This window comes from Oncorhynchus masou, chromosome 21 (genome assembly GCF_036934945.1).
Source record: "Oncorhynchus masou masou isolate Uvic2021 chromosome 21, UVic_Omas_1.1, whole genome shotgun sequence".
NCBI lineage: Eukaryota > Metazoa > Chordata > Actinopteri > Salmoniformes > Salmonidae > Oncorhynchus > Oncorhynchus masou.
The window spans coordinates 56251045-56265243 of record NC_088232.1 but is presented as its reverse complement, the minus strand read 5'-3'; the positions used below and the strand labels follow the sequence as shown (position 1 = coordinate 56265243).

The 14199-nt window shown below is 44.9% G+C and overlaps 1 pseudogene; it reads right to left on the bottom strand.

Annotated features, from left to right (window-relative positions):
• The window catches only part of LOC135508556 (attractin-like), a 194836-nt pseudogene that overhangs the window by 132117 nt on the left and 48520 nt on the right, over positions 1–14199 (bottom strand).

Genomic DNA, 14199 nt, shown 5'->3' with positions numbered 1-14199 from the left:
GATGAGTTTGACCACAGAGAAGGAAAAGCAGCCAACAAGTGCTCAGCATATGTGGGAACTCCTCCAAGACTGTTGATGAAGCTGGTTGAGAGGATGCCAAGAGAATGTGCAAAGCTGTCATCAAGGCAAAGGGTGGCTACTTTGAAGAATCTAGAATATATTTAGATTTGTTTAACACTTTTTTGGTTACTACAGGAGTCCATATGTGCTATTTCATAGTTTTGATGTCTTCTTTATTATTCTACAATATAGATTAATCTACAATTGTATTTTAAACTGCAAAATGCAGTATACCAGGGTTGGCTGGCCTTCTCTAGTCCCTCGTAGGCTCAGTCACTGGTATACTTTCATTTACAAAGCCATTTTGGGTTTACTACCTTTTTATTTGGGCATTTTTATTGTTCAGAAATGTAGTGGGTACTCTCTTCGTTCGCTAGACTTTATCCTGCTAACTGTTCCAAATGTCCGAACTGAGTTTGGTAAAAGGGCATTTATGCTCCATCGTCTTGGAACGCCTTACAAAATACTTTTAAACTGGAAGAACTTGTCCCGATTGGTGTTTTTAAATCACTGATGAAGGATTTTGAGGCTGATTCCCTGACCTGTCAATGTTTTTAATTTGCTGTTTTATACTCTTGTGAATTCTATGGTTTTTACTAGATTACTTGTAGTTTTTCATGTAGTCTGTCTGTAATTTTTGTAATGACTTGGTGCTGCCCATCTTGGCCAGGACGCTCTTGTAAAAAGAGATTTTAAATCTCAAATGAGCCCTTACTGGTTAAATAAAGGTTAAATAAAATAAATAAAATGTAGAAAACAGTAAAAATAAAGAAAAACCCTTTCATGAGTAGGTGTGTCCAAATGTTGGACTGGTACTGTATGTGTGAAATTTGTTTTGATTTAGAATGGATCATTATCATGGACCTGTATCAAAACAGGGCCAGCTGGAAAAAAACATGTAATCTATGCACTTAAATAGTGAATGGAGGATGCTTTTCCGTGGTTCATTGTCATGCCAGCCAGGTAGGCTTTACTCCTGTTGTAAAGATAAGCAATGTGCTTAATATTAGGAAAGTTGAGAAATAAATATAGTAGGGTTAGCCTATAGAAAACTGATGTGATCCTCCTCTTTTTAATAGAGGCCATCACTCTGTTTTCTCCCGCAATTGTATAGCTATAGAAATGTTGTGTAACATCAGCTCACGGGCTCTCATGAGGTGTTTGATTAGATTATTCGATATATTTGTATTGATGTCAGAGTGATTAGAGGGACATATTAGAGTGCCGAGTACCAGGCAGTTAAGCATGTTTGTTAGGCTACTATTGACCAGCAGCAGCATCAGAGCTTGGAGAAGCCTAATTACATTGACTAAACAGGAATTTGACTGCCTTCCTGACTCGTGACCACCGGTGTGGCGGTAATACGGCCACCGCAACACCCCTACCACTAAACAACTATTGATTTAGAACCACGGAGGGTTACCGCAAGTCGCAGAGAAAACAGGAGCTGCCTCCACAATTCAAGCACCATTCAACTGGCTAGCAGAGTATAAAACCTGGTTAGCTGCGGTGATGGCTAGCAGAGTATAAAACCTGGTTGGGTGAGGTGATGGCTAGCAGAGTATAAAACCTGGTTAGGTGAGGTGATGGCTAGCAGAGTATAAAACCTGGTTAGGTGAGGTGATGGCAAGCAGAGTATAAAACCTGGTTGGGTGAGTATAAAACCTGGTTAGGTGAGGTGATGGCTAGCAGAGTATAAAACCTGGTTGGGTGAGGTGATGGCTAGCAGAGTATAAAACCTGGTTGGGTGAGGTGATGGCAAGCAGAGTATAAAACCTGGTTAGGTGAGGTGATGGCTAGCAGAGTATAAAACCTGGTTAGGTGAGGTGATGGCTAGCAGAGTATAAAACCTGGTTAGGTGAGGTGATGGCTAGCAGAGCAGAGTGATGGCTAGCAGAGTATAAAAGTATAAAACCTGGTTAGCTGAGGTGATGGCTAGCAGAGTATAAAACCTGGTTAGCTGAGGTGATGGCTAGCAGAGTATAAAACCTGGTTAGGTGAGGTGATGGCAAGCAGAGTATAAAACCTGGTTAGGTGAGGTGATGGCAAGCAGAGTATAAAACCTGGTTAGCTGAGGTGATGGCTAGCAGAGTATAAAACCTGGTTAGCAGAGTATAAAACCTGGAGGATGATGATGGCTAGCAGAGTATAAAACCTGGTTAGCTGAGGTGATGGCAAGCAGAGTATAAAACCTGGTTAGCTGAGGTGATGGCTAGCAGAGTAGAACACTTGAAAAAGAAAAGCGGAGCCTCACCAAGAGCTCAGATGCAATCATTTAATATCCAAGGACACACACAAGTGTAACCATTGTAAACTCTCCTCCCAGACTCATATCAAACATCTCCAATCGAAAATCAAATCAAGAGTCGGCTTTCTATTCCGCAACAAAGCCTTCTTCACTCACCCCGCCAATCTTACCCTAGTAAGACTGACTATCCTACCGATCCTCGACTTCGGCGATGTCATCTACAAAATTGCCTCCAACACTCTACTCAGCAAACTAGATGCAGTTTATCACAGTGCCATCCGTTTTGTCACTAAAGCACCTTATACCACCCACCACTGCGACTTGTATGCTCTAGTCGGCTGGCCCTCGCTACATATTCGTCGCCAGACCCACTGGCTCCAGGTCATCTACAAGTCCATGCTAGGTAAAGCTCTGCCTTATCTCAGCTCACTGGTCACGATGGCAACACCCATCCGTAGCACACGCTCCAGCAGGTGTATCTCACTGATCATCCCTAAAGCCAACACCTCATTTGGCCGCCTTTCGTTCCAGTACTCTGCTGCCTGTGACTGGAACGAATTGCAAAAATCCCTGAAGTTGGAGACTTTTATCTCCCTCACCAACTTCAAACATCTGCTATCTGAGCAGCTAACCGATCGCTGCAGCTGTACATAGTCTATTGGTAAATAGCCCACCCATTTTCACCTACCTCATCCCCATACTGTTTCTATTTATTTACTTTTCTGCTCTTTTGCACACCAATATCTCTACCTGTACATGACCATCTGATCATTTATTACTCCAGTGCTAATCTGCAAAATTGTAATTATTTGCCTACCTCCTCATGCCTTTTGCACACAATGTATATAGACTCCCCCTTTTTTTGTACTGTGTTATTGACTTGTTAATTGTTTACTCCATGTGTAACTCTGTGTTGTCTGTTCACATTGCTAAGCTTTATCTTGGCCAGGTCGCAGTTGCAAATGAGAACTTGTTCTCAACTAGCCTACCTGGTTAAATAAAGGTGAAATAAAAAATAAAATAAAAATCATGGCCGGGCGTGGCATGATATCATTGGCTGATTTACAGATATAAATATAACATATAAAAAGCATGAATGGATAACATACGATCACAATGTGGCTAAATAGACCTACAAACATTAATCATAACGTTAGCTAGTTAACATTAGCCTTCTACATCTAGCTACATATTGAACCAACATCCTCTCAGGTCAGGGGCACAACAATGTATGAATTAATGGTTGGATCAGAATCCCCGCCAGTACGTAAAATTAAGTAAAACCCCAAGTCCCTATCTCCATCCATGGTTCATTTAGGAAAGGGACCATGAGATGCAAAAATTCAAGTTTTTCTGTCAATGACGTTTGCTCTCAATGCGATTTGGTCGGAGTGACACCAAATCCAAACTGGCTTCCTTTGACACTTTTTTTTGGTGCACCAGGACCATTCACAGTTGAGCATAATGCTGATTGGCTATTTTATTTTTTATTTTTTTATGTAATCAAGGGAGGCCAGATGCTCGCTACTTCCCTAGCATTCAATGCTACGTGCGGCAACAATGCGATTCTGGTTTGGACCAGACAGCATCAGATAGAGGGCCTACACATAGAGACAGAGGGGTGTCGTCTTGCTGGCTCGGATGCTTTCTCCGGTGAGATACATTCAGCTTCATGCGAATTGAAAAAAGATTAAACAGAGATGAAAGATAAATGTTTTTTCCCTTCTTCCCTTGGCAGCCACTGCATAGAACACCTGCTACAATAATGGGTCGACAGGCACAATGGATGACATTCAGACTATTTAAAAAAGTATATTTTCAGACAGTAGAATTCTGCTCAGGCATAGAATGTTCTACTGTTTCCCTGACAACAATAAACGTTACTGATTGACGTGTTGTTGTGTTGTCTAAGCAGTGTTTTATGGTAGATAGATCTTTTCTCTTTCTACTAAATGTATTGGTAAGTCTGTGTGAGTGGTCTGCGAGCAGGCAGCTGGCAGGCAGGCAGCTGGCAGGCAGGCAGCTCAAAACAATCTTATTGACAGTTCTGGTTAACGAGTAAAGGACTTCAGCCCTGTTCCAGAAGCGGCATTCCTTTACCAACAAGCTGAACGCTCATTCAATGCTTCGAAACTATCACCAGAGAAGGTTGTGTGGCGACATTTACAAAGCCATAGTGTAGACTTTTCAGACAGATAAATGCTGTAGCTGAGGCACTTTCCAGGTGCCACACTTTATATATAACCATATTTATATGCTACAATAGTCTGCCCATATGAACAACATTTATAGAGGCCACGGCTACAATAGTCTGCCCATATGAACAACATTTATAGAGGCCACGGCTACAACAGTCTGCCCATATGAACAACATTTATAGAGGCCACGGCTACAATAGTCTGCCCATATGAACAACATTTATAGAGGCCACGGCTACAATAGTCTGCCCATATGAACAACATTTATAGAGGCCACGGCTACAACAGTCTGCCCATATGAACAACATTTATAGAGGCCACGGCTACAACAGTCTGCTCATATGAACAACATTTATAGAGGCCACGGCTACAATAGTCTGCCCATATGAACAACATTTATAGAGGCCATAACAATGTGTAGCCATACATAATTGAATAAAAAGCCCTAAACATAGACATTTAATAAACAGACTCATGAACACAATCAGGCAATAGGCTACAGCTGGCTTCACAGCCTCCCTGCGAAACTCAATGTATTGTAGCCTCACCCGGATGAAAGAGTAGTGAATAATGAGTTAGCTTCTGCTGTAGTGTTCAGGGTAAAATATTAAACGTTGTGTCAGTGCTTCGGTTCAGGCGCTACTCTGTTCAGGCAGGCGTTACTCACCATCGGCTGCGGTCCACGTCGTACATGTACAGGTCTCCAGACAGGCCGTACTTGTTAGCGCTGAAGGCCTTGTACCCTCCGTGGATGTAGATGGCCCGGGAGGAGGGGTCAAACACACTGCTGTGGCCGTACCCTCCCTGCACCAGGGCTCCATCGGTAACCACGGCACGCCACGTGTTCCTAGCTGGAGCAGTCACAGGCCACAGCGTAAGGTCTACATACATTGTATTCGGGAAAGTATTCAGACCCTTTTCCAATGTGTTACGTTACAGCCTTATTCTTTGTCAATCTACACAATACCCCATAATGACAAAGCAAAAACAGGTTTCCAGAAACGTTTGGAAAGTTATCAAAAATATCACATTCACAAAAGTATTCAGACCCTTTTCTCACTACTTTGTTGAAGCACCTTTGGCAGCGATTACAGCCTTGACTCTTCTTGGGTATGAAGATACAAGTTTGGCACACCTATATTTGGTGAGTTTCTCCCCATTCTTCTCTGCAGATCCTCTGAAGCTCTGTCAGGTTGGATGGGGAGTGTCACTGCACAGCTATTTTCAGGTCTCTCTAGAGATGGCTGGGCCACTCAAGGGCATTCAGAGAATTGTCCAGAAGCCACTTCTCCGTTGTCTTGGCTGTATGCTTAGGGTCGTTGCCCTGTTGGAAGGTGAACCTTCATTTCAGTCTGAGGTCCTGAGTGCTCTGGATCCTTGGTTTTCATCAAGGATCTCTCTACTTTGCTCCGTTCGTCTTTACCTTGATCCTGACTAGTCTCCCAGTCCCTGCCTCTGAAAAACATCCCCACAGCATGATGCTGCCACCACCATGCTTCACTGTAGGGATGGTGCCAGGTTTCCTCCAGACGTGACGCTTGGCATTCAGGACAAAGAGTTCAATCTTGGTTTCATCAGACCAGAGAATCTTGTTTCTCATGGTCTGAGATTAAGGTGCTTTTTTGCCAATTCCAAGGGGGCTGTCATCTGCCTTTTAATGAGGAGTGGCCACTGTGTTCTTGGGGACCTTCAATGCTTCAGAAATGTTTTGGTACCCTTCCCCAGATCTGTACCTTGACAAAATCCTTTCGTCCCGGAGGTCTATGGACAATTCCTTCAACCTCACGGCTTAGTATTTGCTCTGACATGCACTGTCATCTGTGGGACCTTATACAGACAGGTGTGTGCCTTTCCAAATCATGTCCAATCAATTGAATTTACCACAGGTGGACTCCTGTGGTGAAGTTGTAGAAACATCAAGGATGATCAATGGAAACAGGATGCTTAATTTTGAGTTTCACAGCAAAGGGTCTGAAAACTTATGTAAATAAGGTATCTGTTTTTTATTTTTAATAAATTTGCCAAAATGTCTAAAAACGGCTCCGAATGCACTGTGTAGCATAATATAACTGTAATCCACGTTGTTAGCTGAAACAATAACAGAACGGTCAGGGATATGGCTTTAGGGGATCAAACACATTTAATGATACTACATAACAGAACGGTCAGGGTTCTGGCTTTAGGGGATCAAACATTTAATGATACTACATAACAGAACGGTCAGGGATATGGCTTTAGGGGATCAAACACATTTAATGATATTACATAACAGAATGGTCAGGGATATGGCTTTAGAGATGGATAGGAACATTAACCAGCTGTTTAGGAGGGATATCACACCTGGCACAAATGATTGTCTAATTCTGTTTTTACTGCTGAGGGGTGCCCTATACCTGTACCCAGAGAGGAGTAGTTCTGTCTGGGTACAGCGGGTGGCTTGGGGAGGGCCCTGACCTTAAAGATCTCATCCAGGCCTGTCTGTTTGACTCCAAGTACCGTGCTTGCTGTGGTGATAATCCTTCTCAGCATATTTCTCTGGCTGACAGTGTAGACCGGGTGAATTGATACACCATCCAAAGTGTAGTTAATAACTTCACCACATTCAAAAGGATATTCAATGTCTGCTTTTTTTACCATTGGAAAACCTCCCTGGTCTTTGTGGTTGAATCTGTGTTTGAAATTCACTGCTCGACTGAGGGACCTTACAGATAATTGAGGTACAGAGATGAGGTAGTCCTTAAAACATCATGTTAAACACTATCACTGCACAGAGTGAGTCCATGTAACTTATGAGATTTGTTAAGCAAAGTTTCACTCCTGAACTTATTTGAGCTTGCCCTAACAAAAGGGGTTGAATACTTCTGACTCAAGACATTTCAACTTTTCATTTTTTATTCATTTGTAAACATTTGTAAAAACATAATTGCACATTGACATTATGGGGTAATTGTGTGTAGGCCAGTGACAAAAAACATTTCAATAAATCCATTTTAAATTAGAAGAACAAAATGTGGAATAAGTCAAAGGGTGTGAATACATCATCATCACCACTCACCGATGTCGTACTGCTGCACCTGGCTGATGTATCCATATAGAGGGCAGTGTCCGAAGAGGACCAGCATGACCGCACTACCTCCCTCCAGCAGGGGGGGCACTACATGAGCAGAGTGTCCCACCACAGCCCACTGTTCCTGGGCTCCAGCGGAGAGGGACACCCAGGTCTGGTTCTGGATGTGGAACACCCACAGCTGGCTGGTCACGTTGCCAGTAGAATCTATCTTTCCTCCGTACATGTAGATCTTTCCCTGGGTTTAGAGGAGGAACAGGACGTTAGAGAGGGGGAACAGGACGTTAGAGAGGGGGAACAGGACGTTAGAGAGGGGGAACAGGACGTTAGAGAGGGGGAACAGGACGTTAGAGAGGAGGAACAGGACGTTAGAGAGGGGGAACAGGACGTTAGAGAGGGGGAACAGGACGTTAGAGAGGAGGAACAGGACGTTAGAGAGGAGGAACAGGACGTTAGAGAGGAGGAACAACGTTAGAGAGGAGGAACAGGGACGTTAGAGAGGAGGAACAGGACGTTAGAGAGGAGGAACAGGACGTTAGAGAGGGGGAACAGGACGTTAGAGAGGGGGAACAGGAGAGAGGGGGAACAGGACGTTAGAGAGGAGGAACAGGACGTTAGAGAGGGGGAACAGGACGTTAGAGAGGAGGAACAGGACGTTAGAGAGGGGGAACAGGACGTTAGAGAGGAGGAACAGGACGTTAGAGAGGAGGAACAGGACGTTAGAGAGGGGGAACAGGACGTTAGAGAGGAGGAACAGGACGTTAGAGAGGAGGAACAGGACGTTAGAGAGGAGGAACAGGACGTTAGAGAGGAGGAACAGGACGTTAGAGAGGAGGAACAGGACGTTAGAGAGGAGGAACAGGACGTTAGAGAGGAGGAACAGGACGTTAGAGAGGAGGACAAGATATGACAGCTCATGACTTAACCTTAAATGCTCACTGTTGATAATGGTCAGAGCGTTTAAAGATGTATTGAGAATTAATAAATGCTTGAGATAAAGAACATTTCTTCCGTATCACGGATGCAGACAGTGAACTCTAACCCAAGACCCACATTCTGTATAACTAGGGCATACCTGAGAAATTCTACTGTTATTACTTCATCAATGTTTCTACATCATGACTAGCTAACATGCCTCTAGAACACATACCTCATGCAGTGCCAGAGAGTGTCCGTATCGTCCCATGACGGAGTTGACAGAGCGGTTGAGAGACAGCCAGCGATGGGAGCTGAGGTTATACCTGGGAGGAGAGAGAGAAGATCAGGACCACTGAGCATCAAAGGCAAGACCCAGGTAGGCCAGGCCCAGGGAGGCCAGGCCCAGGGAGGCCAGGCCCAGGGAGGCCAGACCCAGGGAGGCCAGGCCCAGGTAGGCCAGGCCCAGGTAGGCCAGACCCAGGTAGGCCAGACCCAGGGAGGCCAGGCCCAGGTAGGCCAGACCCCGGTAGGCCAGGCCCAGGTAGGCCAGACCCAGGTAGGCCAGGCCCAGGTAGGCCAGGCCCAGGGAGGCCAGGCCCAGGGAGGCCAGGCCCAGGTAGGCCAGACCCAGGTAGGCCAGGACCAGGAGGCCAGGACCAGGGAGGCCAGGACCAGGGAGGCCAGGACCAGGGAGGCCAGGACTAGGTAGGCCAGGACCAGGGAGGCCAGGACCAGGTAGGCCAGGACTAGGTAGGGGTTTGGTCACAGATAAGGTTCTCCATTGAGTCCACTCCCTTGTCCAGGACTAGGCTTAATGTGTGTCTGGGAAACCTAGCCGTTGAGTACAGGATGAAAAACCGGCACCTCTTTCAGAGGCCACTGATAAGGGGACATTGTTTTCCATGGTCCTTCAAGCTGGATAGGAACAACTGTCCAGGTACAGAGCTGAAATGTAATACACACAGCTAATATGTGATATCATGATGTCCAGTATTATTTACTTTTGACCCCTTTTTCATGATATCCAGTTGGTAGTTACAGTCTTGTCTCATCGCTGCAACTCCCGTACGGACTTGGGAGAGGTGAAGGTCGAGAGCCGCTCGTTCCTCAGAAACGCAACCCAACCAAGCCGCACTGCTTCTTGACACAATGCCCACTTAATCAGGAAGCCATCCCCACTAATATTTCAGAGGAAACACTGTGCACCTGGCAACCGTGTCAGAGTGAACTGCACAAGAGTGGCTAGTGCGCGATGGGACAGGGAAACCCTGCCGGCCAAACCCTCCCTTGACCCAGACGACGCTGGGCTAATTGTGCACCGCCCCATGGGTCTCCCGGTCGCGGCCGGCTGCGACAGAGACTGGACTCGAACCCAGAATGCGCCACTCGTGAGGCCTTTCACACGTGTTTGTGTCAACACCTGCTACCAACTAGCAAAACTAGCTAGCCAGATTGCAATAAAGCTTTGTCTGGAACAACGAACGATTCCAGCGCTGTATAAGCTGTATTTATTAAGGTCTGGGGTCCAGGACAATATTGACAATCCAGAGTTCCAATGTGGCAAATATTTGCTAGCGGAAGACAACGTAAATGAGGTGGCTATGTTTAGCAAACAAATCTCAATTCTGTGCAAATTTATGTGAAGAAGGCAAAATGGAACTTTCTAGCTATCAACTCCTATGGCTGGACGCAGCTCGGCCTAATGGAAGTTTCCGCGCCTTGTCATCTGTCCCTATCCGAATGGCCTGTGCTACCTGAAACTTGCCTGCCAAGGAAGTAGTCTCCACCTGCTTATCTTCCTCAATCTTGTAATGAAGTAGACTGAGAACAACAAGAAGATGGGACCAGGGCTGTCTGGAACAATGTCACAAGTCATGGAAACCGAAGGCAGCGGACGGGAGTAACTGCGAGAGGTTCGGATCAGATTGACATAAGGAATAGCTTCGATGCACTACCTGCACCTTCATCACTAAGACTGCCTGTGTATGTGACAGCTGTGCTGGCTGCTACTAAGCTGACTCCAGCAGTGGCTTTGTTGTTGAGTTTGGCTCCTTTCCCTCTCTGTTGATCTGATGGGGCACTGCCTGCTGTGGGAGGTCTGGACCTATCGGTGCCTGGACTTATCGGTGCCTGGACCTATCGCCGGCAGCAGCAGGCATACAATATCCTGCTTCTCGTGGACCTGTGAAAGATTCAACAAATTGTGTGAGGGGTAGGAATGAGCGTATTTCTCGATTCCCATCTCCTGCCGTTATATTGGGCAGTTCAATGGTGATAAATGTCTCAGTCCCTGAAGTAAAAACATTGTGCTATCCAGGAGCACCTACATCAGGACATCAATAAGCTGCTCCCAAACATTATAAACCTGTCTGTCCAATTGATTATCCAGCGATATAGGATGGACGTGTTTTTAGTCCAATTGATTATCCAGCCAAAAGTACAGATGGCTCATTGCTTGACCAGATCTCCTTCCTTCTTCTCAGTCTCGTTCTCGTGCGAATGACGGGGATGAGGGCCTGTTCGGCTGTCTGAAGTAAATCCCCTTTGTCCGACTCATTAATAAAAAATTATTCGTCCAATTCAAAGTGAGTAATCACTGTGCAGAAGCTCTTTTCGGTCATAAGAGTGGAAGGACCAACAGAGGACAGGCTGGGCTCACGGATAGCAGCCCAACAAGGCATGGGAGGCAAGGTAACCAGAGGCAATTAAGCACAGCTGACGGTACTAATGACATACTCTCCTTCCCCTATAAGAGAGAGAATGGAACCAGCAGAGAGAACAGGGGAAACCTATCTCTGGAAGATGGCCACCGAGAGAGAGGAGCTATCCAGGAAGAACCACTAAGATGGTGACAGTCCCGTGACTTTTGTTGTAGTTTAAAGATAATCCTATTGTGTTCCAGTTTCATCTGGAGAAGAAGATGTATGTTTTTCCTTGGGAGATTTTCATTGATTATGTTGGAGTGTTTGTGTTGACCAAATGCCCTCAATAGAGAACTGTGTTCAATCAAGACAACCTACTCCTGACTCGTTTATTCCACCTTCCCGCTTTAGAGTGACGCCCAATTACTTGGTCCGCTCACATAAGAGACGGTAGCAGCAACATGCTGTACTAAATAAAAAACAGCACGGCTTGGTTAAGAACCAATAAAACGGTCGTAAATCTCCAGCGCCATTTGTTTGATAATCTGTGAAATCAACCTGGAGGTATATTTTCTGGGTGATTTCAATAGTAGCTTTCATCAAGCTGCACACTCAAGAAAAAACTTGGTTCAGGTTATCAGTCAACCTACCAGGGTAGTTACAAACAGTACAGGAATAAAATCATCAACCTAATCTTTACGACTGTAACCTGCAACCTGGTTGCTGGCACTGGTTATCAGTCAACCTACCAGGGTAGTTACAAACAGCACAGGAATTAAATCATCAACATGTATTGATCACATCTTTACAAATGCTGCAGAAGTTTGCTTTAAAACAGTATCCAAATCCATAGGATGTAGTGATCACAATATAGTAGCCATGTCTAGGTAAACCACAGTTCCAAAGGCTGGGCCTAATATAGTGTATAAGAGGTCATACAATAAGTTTTGTAGCGATTCGTATGTTGATGATGTAAAGAATATTTGCTGGTCTGTGGTGTGTAATGAGGAGCAACCAGACGCTGCAATTGCTTATTCCAGTTACTAATAACTAATCACCCTTTAAGAAAATGACTAGACTTAAATCCCCTTGGATTGATGAGGGTAGAGGCAAAAGGTAAGGCAAATAAGTCTGGCAGTAGAACCGATTGGCAAACATACTGCAAATTAAGAATTCGTGTGACTCAACTAAATGAAAAATAAACTACACTACGAAACTAAAATAAATGATAAAACAAATGATAGTAAAAAGCTTTAAATTCATTATTCATTGAATCAGATGGCTCATTCTTCACAAAACCCACTGATATTGACAACTACTTTAATTCTTATTGGCAAGATAAGCAAACTTGGGCATGCCAGCCACGCCAGCAACAAACGCTGACACATCCAAGCAGCAACGCCAGCAACAAACGCTGACACATCCAAGCAGCCACGCCAGCAACAAACGCTGACACATCCAAGTATATTGGACCAAATTATGAAAAGATAAGAATTGTACTTTTGAACACCGTAAAGTCAGTGTGGAAGAAATGAATTTTGTTGTTGCTGTCTATCAACAATGACAAGCCACCGGGGTCTGACAATCTGGATGGAAAATGACTGAGGATAATAGTGTACGATATTGTCACTCCTATTTGCCATATCCTCAATATAAGCCTACTAGAGAGTGTGTTCCCTCAGGCCTGGAGGGAAGCTAAAGTCATTCCTCTACCTAAGAATAGTAAAGCCCCCTTTACTGGCTCAAATAGCCCACCAATCAGCCTGTTACCAACCCTTAGTAGACTTCTAGAAAAAACTGTCTTTGACCAGATACAATGCTATTTACAGTAAACAAATTAACAACAGGCTTTCAGCACGCTTATAGGGAAGGACATTCAACAAGCACAGCACTTACACAGATGACTGGCTGGGAGAAATCGATAGTAAAATGATTGTTGCGATTGTTTGTTAGCCTTCAGTGCGGCTTTTGACATTATCAATCACACTCTGTTACTGGAAAAACGTATGAGTTATGCCTTTACACCCCCTGCTGTACTGTGGATAAAGAGTTACCTGTCCAACAGAACACAGAGGGAGTTATGCCTTTACACCCCCTGCTGTACTGTGGATAAAGACGTACCTGTCCAACAGAACACAGAGGGAGTTATGCCTTTACACCCCCTGCTGTACTGTGGATAAAGACTTACCTGTCCAACAGAACACAGAGGGTGTTATGCCTTTACACCCCCTGCTGTACTGTGGATAAAGACTTACCTGTCCAACAGAACACAGAGGGTGTTATGCCTTACACCCCCTGCTGTACTGTGGATAAAGACTTACCTGTCCAACAGAACACAGAGGGTGTTATGCCTTTACACCCCCTGCTGTACTGTGGATAAAGACTTACCTGTCCAACAGAACACAGAGGGTGTTATGCCTTTACACCCCCTGCTGTACTGTGGATAAAGACTTACCTGTCCAACAGAACACAGAGGGTGTTATGCCTTTACACCCCCTGCTGTACTGTGGATAAAGACTTACCTGTCCAACAGAACACAGAGGGTGTTATGCCTTTACACCCCCTGCTGTACTGTGGATAAAGACTTACCTGTCCAACAGAACACAGAGGGTGTTATGCCTTTACACCCCCTGCTGTACTGTGGATAAAGACTTACCTGTCCAACAGAACACAGAGGGTGTTATGCCTTTACACCCCCTGCTGTACTGTGGATAAAGACTTACCTGTCCAACAGAACACAGAGGGTGTTATGCCTTTACACCCCTGCTGTACTGTGGATAAAGACGTACCTGTCCAACAGAACACAGAGGGTGTTATGCCTTTACACCCCCTGCTGTACTGTGGATAAAGACGTACCTGTCCAACAGAACACAGAGGGTGTTATGCCTTTACACCCCCTGCTGTACTGTGGATAAAGACGTACCTGTCCAACAGAACACAGAGGGTGTTCTTTAATGGAAGCCTCTCCAACAGAATCCAGGTAGAATCAGGAATTCACTTGGGCAGCTGTCTAGTCCCCTTACTCTTTTCAACCTTATTAACTAAATATTTAAAAAACTAAAAGCA